The following is a 14,085-nucleotide window of genomic DNA, read 5'->3' as shown; positions in this document are numbered from 1 at the left end:
AAGACAAAACCACATTTTAAATGCAGACTGTTTTTTGTCCCTCCCAGTCCTCAGTCCCAGTTCAATGTTCCAATTATTTGGACCTCTCTTCTCAAGCTATGATAACATTTCTTTTTAATCAATCTTTTTTTTGTAATGAAAAATCCCTTTTCCCATAATTCACTGTTACAGATTCATTTTCCACATCGCGGCACGAACAGATTCCTTTCCAACTCTTTCTATGGCTCTCCATGGGCTCGCCCTGCCCTTCTGTCTGAATTCACTGTATCTCCTCCCATCCCCTAGCTCCAGCCACACTGGCCTTGGTACCAAGCGCTTCAGGTCTGGGGGACTGATGAGGATGGGCTTCCCAGGTGGTAAAGAATCTGTCTGCCATTGCAGGAGATGCAGGTTCATCCCTGGGTGGGGAAGACCCCCCCAGGAGAAGGAAATGGCAACCCACTCTAGTATTCTTGCCTGGAGAATTCCACAGACAGAGGAGCCTGGAGAGCTACAGTCCATAGGATCACAAGGAGCTGGACATGACTGAGCATAGCACAGCTAGCCAGCTAAGGATGGATTAGGTGGCATATACTCATCAACCATTTTCATTACTTTTTAAAAAAATTTACATACAGTAAACTCCATTTTTGTTGTTGTTCAGTCCTATGAGGTTTTATACATGCATAGATTTTTGTAATCACTGCCATAAACAGGATACAAAACAACATGTACACCCAAAAGAATCTCCTCATGCTGCCCTCGTATAGTCAGTTTCTGGCCCCTCCCCATGGCAACCATTCATCTGTTCTTACAGTTTTGCCTTTTCCAGACTGCGATATGAAGGGTGTCATACAGTATATTATCTTTTGAGGCTGATTTCTTTTACCTAGAATAATGCATTTGAGAGTTATGCAAGTTGTTGTGTGGTAGCAATAGCCCATTCCTTTTTTTTTTTTCCTGACTAGTGGATATATTGGAGAAGGCAATGGCACCCCACTCCAGTATTCTTGCCTGGAAAATCCCATGGATGGAGGAGCCTGGTAGGCTGCAGTCCATGGGGTCGCTAAGAGACGGATACGACTGAGCAACTTCACTTTCACTTTTCACTTTCATGCACTGGAGAAGGAAATGGCAACCCACTCCACTGTTCTTGCCTAGAGAATCCCAGGGACGGGGGAGCCTGGTGGGCTGCCGTCTATGGGGTCGCACAGAGTCAGACACGACTGAAGTGACTTAGGAGCAGCAGCAGTGGATATATTTCTATATTCTATATATATTTCTATATATCCACAAATATATTTCTATTTGTGGACAGATCACCATTTTTTTTCCAATCCATTTACTCACAAGAGAATATTTGAGTCATTTCCAGTTTGGGAAAATTATGAATAAGGCTGCTGTTAAAAATTAATACACAGGTTTTTGTGTGGATATAAGTTTTCACTTCTCTGTAATAGATGAATACCTACAGAGGAGATAGCTCAGTCAAAAGGTAAAATATATGTTTTTAAGTATATTTTTATCTTTATAAGAAAATACCACACTATTATCTAGAGGCCTGTCCTGTATCATATTGCATTCTCGCCAGCCATGTATGAGAGTTCCACTTGCTCCATATCCTTGTGGATATTTTGTATTATCAGAATTTTTATATTAGTTGTTCTGATAGGTACGTAATGGAACATCACTGTGGTTTTTAATCTACATTTTTGTGATGACGACTGATGTGGATATCTGTTCATATATTTACTTGTCATCTGTATATCTTCTTTGGTGAAGTACATGTTCAATTCTTTGGTCTGTTTAAAAAATTGGGTTGTTGGTTTACTTACTGTTGAGTTTTGAGAGTTCTTTATATACTCTGGATGCCAGTCTGTGGCTTATCTTTTCATTGCCTTAACAGTGTCTTTTGTAGAGCAAAAGTTTAAGGTGTTAGTTGCTCAGTCATGTCCGACTCTTTGTGACCCCATAGACTGTAGCCCTCCAGGCTCCTCTGTCCATGGGATTTTCCAAGCAAGAATACTGGAGTGGGTTGCCATTTCCTTCTCCAGGGGATCTTCCTGACCCAGGGATTGAACCTGGGTCTCCCATATTGCAGGCAGATTTTTTTACTGTCTGAGCCACCAGGGAAGCCCCTTTAATTCAATAAACTCAATTATTTAAAGGATCTTTTGTGATCCAAGAATCCAAATATTTTCTCATATATTTTGAATCTAAGAGTTTCATAACTTTAAAAATTTTACGTTTATATTTATGATGCATTTTCAGTAATGTTTGTATATAATTTGAGGAATAGTTGAGGCTCAAATTTACATATGAATATCCAGTTGTTCTAGCACTATCTGTTGATAGACATCTATTGAATTGCTTTCAAACTGTGAACAGACACTTCACATAAGAAGATATACCGATGGTAAATAAACATGTGAAAAGACATTCAATTTCCACGTTAGGAACATTCAGATTAAAACCACAACAAATAATCATCATGCACTTTTTAGGCTAGCAAGAGTGTCACAGAGCTGGAACTCTGCTGGTAGAAATGTAAAATGGTATAACAACTTAGGAAAACAGTTTGTTAGTTTCTTTGAAAGTTAAACACACAGTTCCCATATAATCCAGCCATTATACTCCAAGATATTTACTCAAGAGAAATAAAAGCATATTTCCATACAAACACTCATACAGGGTATTCTTAGCATCTTTATCCCTAAAAAGGAGACTAGGTAAGCCCTGAATGCCCATCAACAAGAGAATGGATAAGCATAGTTACAACGGGGTACTGCATAGCAATAAAAGGAATGAACTATTGATAGATGCTACAACACGGATAATTCTCAAAGTGATTAGATCACATTCAAGAGGCAAGACAAAAAAGTACATTCTGTGTGATTCCATTGATATAAAATTTTGAGAACTGTAAGCAAATGTAAATGACAGAAAGCATATTGGTGATTGCCAGGAGATAAGATGGGGAGGTGGAGAGGAGAAGACATAAGGCAACCTTTGGAGATAAGAGATATGTTCATTACCTTGATAGATGTGATGGTGTTACAGATGTATATGTATGTCAGATTTATCAAATTGGACACTTTAAGTATGTGCAATTTGTTATGTCAATTGTACCTCAATAAAACTACTTAAAATTGACCATATTTTATGAATCTATGTTTGAAGTCTCTATTCTGTTTCACTTTTAGTCAATACCAAGGTATTTTGATCACTGTAGTTTTATTATATATATATTAATTAAATATATATATATTATATAATATATTCAGTTCAGTTCAGTCACTCAGTCGTGTCCGACTCTTTGTGACCAGGCCTCCCTGTCCATCACCAACTCCCGGAGTTCACTCAAACTCAAGTCCATCAAGTCGGTGATGCCATCCAGCCATCTCATCCTCCGTTGTCCCCTTCTCCTCCTGCCCCCAATCCCTCCCAGTATCAGAGTCTTTTCCAATGAGTCAACTCTTCGCATGAGGTGGCCAAAGTATTGGAGTTTCAGCCTCAGCATCAGTCCTTCCAATGAACACCCAGGACCGATCTCCTTTAGAATGGACCGGTTGGATCTCCTTGCAGTCCAAGGGACTCTCAAGAGTCTTCTCCAACACCACAGTTCAAGAGCATCAATTCTTTGGCGCTCAGCTTTCTTCACAGTCCAACTTTCACATCCATACATGACCACTGGAAAAATCATAGCCTTGACTAGACAGACCTTGGTTGGCAAAGTAATGTCTCTGCTTTTTAATATGCTATCTAGGTTGGTCATAACTTTTCTTCCAAGGAGTAAGCATCTTTTAATTTCATGGCTGCAATCACCATCTGCAGTGATTAAATTATATATATAATATATATTATAGAAAGCCTTCCTCAGCGATCAATGCAAAGAAATAGAGGGAAACAACAGAATGGGAAAGACTAGAGATCTCTTCAAGAAAATTAGAGATACCAAGGGAACATTTCATGCAAAGATGGGCTCGATAAAGGACAAAAATGGTATGGACCTAAAAGAAGCAGAAGATATTAAGAAGAGGTGGCAAGAATACACAGAAGAACTGTACAAAAAAGATCTTCATGGCCCAGATAATCATGATGGTGTAATCACTCACCTAGAGCCAGAGATCCTGGAATGTGAAGTCAAGTGGGCCTTAGAAAGTATCACTACGAACAAAGCTAGTGGAGGTGATGGAATTCCAGTTGAGCTATTTCAAATCCTAAAAGATGATGCTGTGAAAGTGCTGCACTCAATATGCCAGCAAATCTGGAAACTCAGCAGTGGCCACAAGACTGGAAAAGGTCAGTTTTCATTCCAATCCCAAAGAAAAGCAATGCCAAAGAATGCTCAAACTACTGCACAATTGCACTCATCTCACACGCTAGTAAAGTTAATGCTCAAAATTCTCCAAGCCAGGCTTCAGCAATACTTCCAGATGTTCAAGCTGGCTTTAGAAAAGGCAGAGGAACCAGAGACCAAATTGCCAACATCTGCTGGATCATCGAAAAAAGCAAGAGAGTTCCAGAAAAACATCTATTTCTGCTTTATTGACTATGCCAAAGCCTTTGACTGTGTGGATCACAATAAACTGTGGAAAATTCTGAAAGAGATGGGAATACCAGACCACCTGACCTGCCTCTTGAGAAATCTGTATGCAGGTCAGGAAGCAACAGTTAAAACTGGACATGGAACAACAGACTGGTTCCAAGTAGGAAAAGGAGTACATCAAGGCTGTATATTGTCACCCTGCTTATTTAACTTATATGCAGAGTACATCATGAGAAACGCTGGGCTGGAAGAAACACAGGCTGGAATCAAGATTTCCGGGAGAAATATCAATAACCTCAGATATGCAGATGACATCACCCTTATGGCAGAAAGTGAAGAGGAACTAAAAAGCCTCTTGATGAAGGTGAAAGAGGAGAGTGAAAAAGTTGGCTTAAAACTCAACATTCAGAAAACGAAGATCATGACATCTGGTCCCATCAGTTCATGGGAAATAGATGGGGAAACAGTGGAAACAGTGTCAGACTTTATTTTTGGGGGCTCCAAAATCACTGCAGATGGTGACTGCAGCCATGAAATTAAAAGACGGTTACTCCTTGGAAGGAAAGTTATGACCAACCTAGATAGGATATTCAAAAGCAGAGACATTACTTTGCCAACAAAGGTCCGTCTAGTCAAGGCTATGGTTTTTCCAGTGGTCATGTATGGATATCAGAGTTGGACCGTGAAGAAGGTTGAGTGCCGAAGAATTGATGCTTTTGAACTGTGGTGTTGGAGAAGACTCTTGAGAGTCCCTTGGACTGCAAGGAGATCCAACCAGTCCATTCTGAAGGAGATCAGCCCTGGGATTGCTTTGGAAGGAATGATGCTGAAGCTGAAACTCCAGTACTTTGGCCACCTCATGCGAAGAGTTGACTCATTGGAAAAGACTCTGATGCTGGGAGGGATTGGGGGCAGGAGGAGAAGGGGACGACACAGGATGAGATGGCTGGATGGCATCACTGACTCGATGGACGTGAGTCTCTGGGAGTTGATGATGGGCAGGGAGGCCTGGCGTGCTACGATTCATGGGGTCGCAAAGAGTTGGACACGACTGAGCAACTGAACTGAACTGAACTGCACTGAATATATATTAAATTATGTATAAACATATATATTATATTTATATATAATATATATTATAATATATAATATATATTAAAATCAGGTAGTAGAGTCTCAACTTCTTTTTCAACTTTGTTTTGGGTATTTTAGTGCTATAAACAGCTTATCTATATCTATAAATAATCATACTGGGATTTGTTTAAGATGATCTTAAATTTATGGATCCATTGGTTGAGTGTGACATATTAGCTATAACGAACCTTCTAATACATGAACAGAATATGTCTTCCCATTTATTAAGGTTTTCTTTGATTTCTTTCATCAGTGTTTTGTGGTTTTTACCATATAGACCCTGCACATGTTTTGTTAGAGGTATAGCTGAGTATATGATATTCTTTTGGATGCTATTATAGGTGTTAATGTTCTTAAAATTTTGAAAACCTTTTGAATGCTTTGAATTTCAGTTTCCAATTGTTCATTTGTTGGTATAGAAAAATGGTTGATTTTGTGTGTTGACCTTGATCTTGCTAAACACACTTAGTTCTAGAAGTGTGTTTTATAGATTCCTTGGGATTTTCTTCATAAACAATAATGTCATCTGTGATCCCAAACAGTCTTATTTCTACCTTTCCATCCCAATGACTTTTATAGGCTGTCTATTACTTGCCAGGATTTCCGGTGCAATACAGAACAGTTGTGGTTAGAGTTATTATGCTCCACTGATCATTTTTAACATAACAAAGACAGAGACAGCCAGACAGCAAGCAAGTCAGTTTTAACATGATGCACAGTCAGCTATGAGGTATTTTTGACAAAAAATTGAGCCTGAGACCAATCAAGCCTTTAGCCAGAGCTGATACTAGGGGATGCCAAAAAAGTCAGTGATCAAGATAAACAACATTTTAATGCAGGTTTTTAAAAATAGAAATTACTGCAAAACAATTAGGAACAAAATAGTTTAAATAAAGACAGAATCAGAATCACTGATTTCTCCTTTGCCCCAGGCTCCATTACGGCTCAGCACCATTGCTGATTTGACCCTGGTCTAGAGTCTGGATCTAATGACCACCTTAGAGAACAGATAGAAATAGAAGAAAGATTGAATAGGTCTGGTATGTGGGAAACTATAAAACAATGAGATATTTCTTTAATAAATAAATTGCCAAAGAAGAACCCTGAAGTGCCAGAGTAGTAGTTACACAGATGTGTTCACTTAAGGGCTCTTCAGCCAACTATAACCTTATGATAAAGTGTACTTTTCAACAGTATGTTATATTGTAATAAAAATATTTTTTAAAAGATGGAGGAAAAAGCGTCTAGGGACTTCCCTGGTGGCCCAGTGGCTGACTCTGCACTTCCACTGCTGGGGGCACAGCTTAGATCCTTGGTCTGGGAATTAAGATCCCGAATGCTGCATGGCAAGGCCAAAAAAATAAAAAATACAAAAAGAAATAAACTGTTTAATAGAGGAATAAGAAAACTCACGTCTCCATTTTTTTAAAAAAGCACCTAAATTCAAATAGTCACTAAGTTTGGGTGACTAGATTATAGCTATTACATAATTTAATTTTTAATGTTGTTTTATAATGTTAATTATTTAATAATTTATAACTTTATAATAGTATATATAGTTTCTATAACTATTATTAATATTAAAATGTAAGGTTATGTTGTACTCTCATATGTTTATAATTTATACAGTTTTTATGAATTACAAACTTATTTCAACAAAAGTTAAAAAAAAAAAAACCTTACCTAGCCCTTAATTATTACAGATGCATACTGAAGAATGTAGGGGTGACGTGAATGAAATCTGGAATTTATTTTTAAATATTTCAGAAAAAAAGAAGAAAAAAGGAAGGGAAAAATGAAAGAAAATCGGAATATGGCCAAATGAAATAAATGTGGAGAACACTGACAATCGTTAAATCTGGGGAATGTACTAGTATTCATTGTACTCTACTTTTGGATTTCTTGAAATATTTTCATTATAAAAATAAATATAATATACAGCCTCTCACCCTCACCTACTGTCATCTTCCACTCCATTACATTGTTATATTTTTAAAACTATTATCTGAAATTATCTCATTTATTGGTGTATTGTCTGCCTCCTCCCAGAGGAGGCAACTACAAGCACCACATACACAGAATGTACCTGAGCCATATTCACTTCTTTACTCCCAGCACAGTTTAAAACAATGAACTTTATCAGCATCTTACATCTATTGTGATTGCCCAAACAGGTGATGTGTTGAGTTGGTAGGTATTTTATTTTTGATACTATTTAAAGAATGGGCTTTCCCGGTGGCTCAGACAGTAAAGAATTTGCCTGCAATGAGGAGACCTAGGTTCAGTCCCTGGGTCAGGAAGATTCCCTGGAGAAGGGAATGGTAACCCACCCCAGTGCTCTTGCCTGGAAAATTCCATGGACAGGAGCCTGGCGGGCTCCATGGGGTCACAAAGAGTTGGACACAACCAAGCAACTAACACTTCATTTAAAGAATAAGATCTCAGGATGGCCTCACTCTTTGTCTCAAAGTGATCCCAGCCCTTCACACACACGCCCCAGCTCTTTTCTCCTTGGATGGACAGCAAGGATTATGATGATGTAGGGACTATGTGCCCTCCAGAAGCTCTTCACGGTCATTTCATGGCCCTCAGATTTGGTTATCTGCCAATATGTAAAAGGCACCAAAGCCCAGCACTTTCATCTGACCTACTGTTAAGTTCCCCTGTGAGGTTGTTGATTTCAAAGATGTTTAGGTTTTATAGGTTCTATCTTCCTTACATTGTTTCAAGGCTATACACGAAGAACAGATGGTGTGCTCTATAAATCTGCAATTAACAGCGTCTAATCAGTCAGTTCTCAATGCCAAATTCACCTTCCCCATCTTGAGAAGGGGCTGTGCAACTCACAATAAGCACATGTCTCTTCCAAATTTAGGTAGTTAAAACTGAAAACACAGTGGACATTTCTGCGTATTTATTGTGCTTAAAACTAATCTATTTGTGTCATTTATTTCCTCTTCTGGGTTTTGGGTTTCTGGACTTGTGATATTAGAATAATCATTTTTGGATAAAGAAAATATTCATGTTCCTAACAGTTCCTATTCATTCTCTCTGAAGTCTGCCCCATGGCCACTCAAGACAACATTTACAGACATAAAGATATGTGTATAATGGAATTCATCCGGGCGCTTGTTAACTGGGGTTGACCTTTCATGTGTACTCCAGGTGCTTCAGGTTAGGACCATCACCCTCTTTTTATCGAGAGAGGCAGCTTGGGTGGTCTTTTGGTCCTGACTTCCAAAAGTCTCTATTGCATCGCCAAGTTCCCCTGCATCCATCCTAGGGACTCATGCTCATTTTCAGATTCCTCAGTGATTCAGAGCTCAAGAGTCCCCATTCCAAACTTAATCACACAAAAGATGCTTTTCCATACCTTTGACTGGATACTCCAAGGTGGAGTCCAGGGTCAGAGTATTTCAGGACAAGGTGAAGTTGTCAAATGGTGCAGGAATGTAGAGCCCTTAGAATCTATATGCCCTGCTTGGATGTTTGGAAACACTGAATTTATATTATAGTGCACAATAATTTTAAGACTGGAGAAAATAAGTTTTTATTCGGGATCCATTCAACAACGATTTCCTGAGCTCCAGCCATGGACTAGATTCTATAAGATGTTTTGAGATATTGATTCTTACCTTGTGGTTCATAATCCAGCAAAGAAATGGGCAAAACAACTGCTATAATGCAAAGTGATTAGTGCTATGAATAAGTCTTTCCCACTCTTATTAGGATGAGTTTACGGCCAAGAGTTATGATTATGATGTACTTTGGGGAACTGTTTGGTTTTTTTTTGGCTGTGCCTGGTCATTTTGGTGTCTGGCTTTTCTCTAGTTGCTGGCAGAGCACAGGCCCTAGGGCACACAGGCTCAGTAGTTGTGGCTTGGGGGCTTTTGCTGGCAGCATGTGGGATTTTAGTTCCCTGACCAGGGATTGAACTCAAGTCCCCTGCGTTGGAATGGTGATTCTTAACCACTGGACCACCAGGGAAGTCCTGATGAGCTATTTATTCACAGAGAGAAATTTCCATGTATTGCAGTATCCCCTTTAATCCTTACAAGAACAGTGATGTTGTAGTATTATCATTCTCATTTTACAGATGAGGAAACTGAAATTTAGAGATATGAGACAGGCCTCATAATTTGACAGATGGCAAGATTTTCATTTGTTTCTCAACCATGAGAATACGCGCTGGACTCGGACTCTGCAGGTGCCAGGTTATGCTCCCCTTAGACAGGGCTATGTCCCAATCTGGACACTAGAGGGCACTGAGAGAGTATAGGAATGAGAAGAATTTGCCTCTGGGCTACCTCTCCGCGAACAGCTACAACAAATTGCCCTTCCCAAAGTCATCTTTGAAGGTGGATTAACTGTAACTACAACAGTGAGAAGGCAGGTCTGAACCTACCGCACATTCCAGTTACAGAAAAGGGCAAGGTTCACTTAGGATTCATCTTTCATCCAAAGCACTTCAGCTCACTACTACTTTTACGCATCGTGGGGAATGTGTGTCGAATTTAACTGATGTTTGTGTACAATTACAGTTTGTGTACAAGCCTGTACACCACGACAGGCTTGCTTATGCTCATCCTGTAGCTGATGCCATAACAGGGCTGTTATGCAGACAGTTGATCAAAAAGAAATTCATCCAAGCAAAAGTAGCCTAGTTCATCTGGGGGCTACATACACTCTCCTGAATCGTCCCCCACAACCCCATTTATTCCAGCTCCCAGAGCAATGAGTGGCTGGCATAGCCCCCATTCCATTGGCAGCATTTAAAAGACTGTCCATCAGCATGATTCTCAACCTGAGGGATGCTCCACAGGGAGGAAGTTCTCAGGCTGTCACCTGCAGGATTACCTCTCTGCTTAGAGAAGGAGCACTCGATGGTATCAATCAGTATTGGAAACAAGAAGTCAACATTCCCTGCTGTTTCAATCCTTTCCTTTTTAGAAAGTCAAAGTGGTAGTTGCTCAGTCGTGTCTGACTCTTTGCGACTCCATGAACTGTAGCCCACCAGGCTCCTCTGTTCATGGGATTCTCTAGGCAAGAATACTGGAGTGAGTTGCCATTCCCTTCTCCAGGGGATCTTCCCAACCCAGGCATCGAACCCAGGTCTCCCACATAGCAGGCAGATTCTTTACCATCTGGGCCACCAGGGAAGCCCCTTCCTTCTTAGAGCTTTGCCATTAGTTGCTAGGTATTAATAGCTTTTCCAGCATGTTTACAACTCATAAGCAGAATATGTAGCTGAAAACTACTGGAAAAAACTAGTTCACATTTTAGGGAGAGGATTTAAAAACAATCAGTGACCAATGTATCTTCAAAAAGTACTTTCTCACATGGTTCAGTCCCGCATGGCAAAAACCAAACAGAGCCTTCTCAACCCACCACACCCTGGGGTGATGCAATAGTAAACAAGACAGAGGCATGGACATGTTTCTGGATGTGAAGCTGGCCAGCAGCTCAGGTCACCCTACAGTCCAACAGGCTGTGGATCAACCAAGCTAACGATCAGACTTCCCTCCAAGATGAAAAGCATGGCCGGAATTTGAGGCAGTTCGGCACTTATTCTACGTTCAGGAAAGGGGCAGCCAGCAATTTTTTAAGTAGGGAAATTATGCAAACAGAACTCTCCTTTAGTAAGATGGGTTTGGTGGCACGATGGGGGATAGATTAAAAATGGTGACTGAAGACAGGGAGGAGGGTATGTGGATGTAAGTAAGCACATGGGAAGGGAAAGAACATGTAAGGAACATTTCAAGGATGGAACTAACAGTTCTGAGTTGTTGATTGAATATGGGGGAAAAATGAAGAAGGTATAAACATGATGACCTCACATTCTTGGAGCATTTACTATATGCCCATTCACTATGGGCTTCCCTGGTGGCTCAGACAGTAAAGAACTCACCTGCAGTGCGGGAGACCTGGGTTCAATCTCTGGGTTGGGAAGAGTCCCTGGAGAAGGGAACAGCTACCCACTCCAGTATTTTGGCCTGGAGAATTCCACGGACAGAGGAGCCTGGTGGGCTAGTCCATGGGCTGGCAAAGAGTCGGACACCACTGAGTTACTTTCACATGTGCAAGATAGTTTGCATTTTATGGGAACTGACTCATTTAATTATGACAAATTGGAGGTGGGAATTATCATCCACTTTTCCTGGGACAGGAAACTGAGGCACATAGAGGCTAAGTCACTTGTCAAAGTGACTAGGATCTGAACTCAGGTTGTCAAAGTCCTGAACCTCCACTTATCACATCGCACAGTCTCTTCTCCAGTCTGGGGGATGAGGATGACAGTGATGTCACTGGCTGAGATAGGAAGTCAGGAGCAGTAGGCGTCAGTGTGTGGGTCGGTGGGAGTGGGAGGAGGGCAGACAAGGTGATGTTTTGGACTTGTGAGGAATCTGGATGTTCTGCCAGCACCTCGGGCTTCCCTGGTGGCTGAGTAGTAAAGAATCTGCCTGCCAATGCAGATGCAATCCCTGATCTGGAAAGATCCCGTGGAGGAGGGCATGGAAACCCACTCCAGTATTCTTGCCTGGGAAATCCCATGGACAGAGGAGCCTGGCGGGCGACTGTCCATGGGGTCGCAAAGAGTCCGACACAAATGAGCAACTCAACAAGAAGCTGGCACCTCAAGTGCTGATGTACAGCAGGCTTCAGGTCCCAATTTGGAGAGGGAGCTGGTTTTCATTAAAAATATGAAACATCTGTAAAAATGCTGTTGGCTGACTTCCCTGGTCAAACTATTCCAGAAAGTCCTGTTATGCTCACAAACAGGAAGCCCATGCCCCAGCTGAAGGTTTGGCCAGAAATTTAGGAAGGTCAGGTTCATCAGCAAGGTGCTCAGGGTCTCTGGGCTGCAGAGAGGTCTATAAAGGAGACCACACCCCAACCTGAATAAGGGGGAAGGATCGGTGTCTCTGAGACTGTCAGTTATCTCAAGTCCTCTCCTTGTTCCAACGAAGCAGTGCTTCTCAACCCTGCCCACTCATCAGAATCACTCAGGGAGATTTAAAAAGCACTGATGCCCAGGCTGCACCCCAGATCCAGTTAAATCAGCCTATGTCAGGGTGGGCACAGGCAGTTTTGAAAAGCTCTTTAGGTGACTCCCGTGTGAGACTTGAATTAAGCACCAGAGCACAGGAGGAGGACTCCGTCTGGAGATGATCAGAGAGCAGGGAAATGACTAACATCTATAAAGTACTTTTCAATTCATAAGAAACTTTCACATACATGGCCTTATGGCCTTTTTTAAGGAGTATCGTCTCATTATCTACAAGTTAGAAGGGGAAACCATGACTTAAAATGAGAGAACTGACTTGCTCAAGGTCAAACAATTACTGACTGGAAAAGCCATGACTAGAATCCAGATCGGCTGAAGTCCAGTCCAGAGTTCTTTCATAAGGCCACGCAGGGCAGCGCCACAGAAGGAAGGCCAAGCTCATCTGCATTCACATAAAAAGGTGAGAGTGTAGCTACCTTTTAAAGTAATAATGATCGCCCAGCTCATCCTATGTGCAGCCAAGATTGAGAACCCCTAGCTTATAACTTTCAGTTTCTCAAACAACTGTCCTAATTCATTAAAAAAAAAAAAAAAAAAAAAGGAAATAAAGTAATAATGATCACAGGAGCAAATCTTAAAACAAGAGCTGCAGCTGTGGCCAGGGCATAAAGGAGTGGGACACCGGGAATGTAGCCAGGCCAGAGATAGTTGGTGAGGTCTGGGCGTCCCATTGTCAGGGGGTGATGGGAAAGGTCAGGGAGACGGTGAGTGGGACTGAAGGTAAGAGAGGGAAGCCCAGGGCAGGACCCGGTGTGGCACTGTCCAGAAGGCCTGGGGGCCTGAGCTCCAGATATGAGTCTTGGGCGACCTCAGTTGTAGTGGTGGAAACAGCAAATCTGAGTAATTCCTGGAGGCATTTACCGGGACACATCATCTTACTAGCCAGATAACAATCACCTGCTAATTTGCATCGAGCTGTGTAATTAAGAATACACTTTCTCCATTTTCATAGTGGCCTGAGGTATTATCCTGCCATAGCAGCTTCATGAGTAAAACTGTATAATAATTCTTCATGGAGACACAGAGGATAAATGAAAGGATGTGTCTAGCTAAACGCCCAGCACATGCTGTGCTGTGCTCAGTCGCTTCAGTCGTGTCTGACTTTGCAACCCCATGGTCTGTAGCCCACCAGGCTTCTCTATCCATGACATTATCCAGGCAAGACTACTGGAGTGGGTTGCTGTTTGCAACCCAGGGACTGAACCTGTGTCTTTTGCGTCTCCTTCATTGGCAGGCAGATTCTTTTACGACTATGCCATCTGGGAAGCCTGCCTAGCCCATAGGAGGTGCTGAATACATGTTAGCTCCCTTTGTGGTTGCTTCTTTTTAGGATGTGGATGGTGAGGTCCCACATGCT

This window comes from Bos grunniens, chromosome 10 (assembly GCF_055505025.1).
Source record: "Bos grunniens cultivar Pamir isolate PY7600 chromosome 10, Bosgru_T2T1.0, whole genome shotgun sequence".
NCBI classification, from domain to species: Eukaryota; Metazoa; Chordata; class Mammalia; order Artiodactyla; family Bovidae; genus Bos; species Bos grunniens.
The sequence above is the reverse complement of the archived record's forward strand: the minus strand, read 5'-3'. Positions refer to the sequence as shown.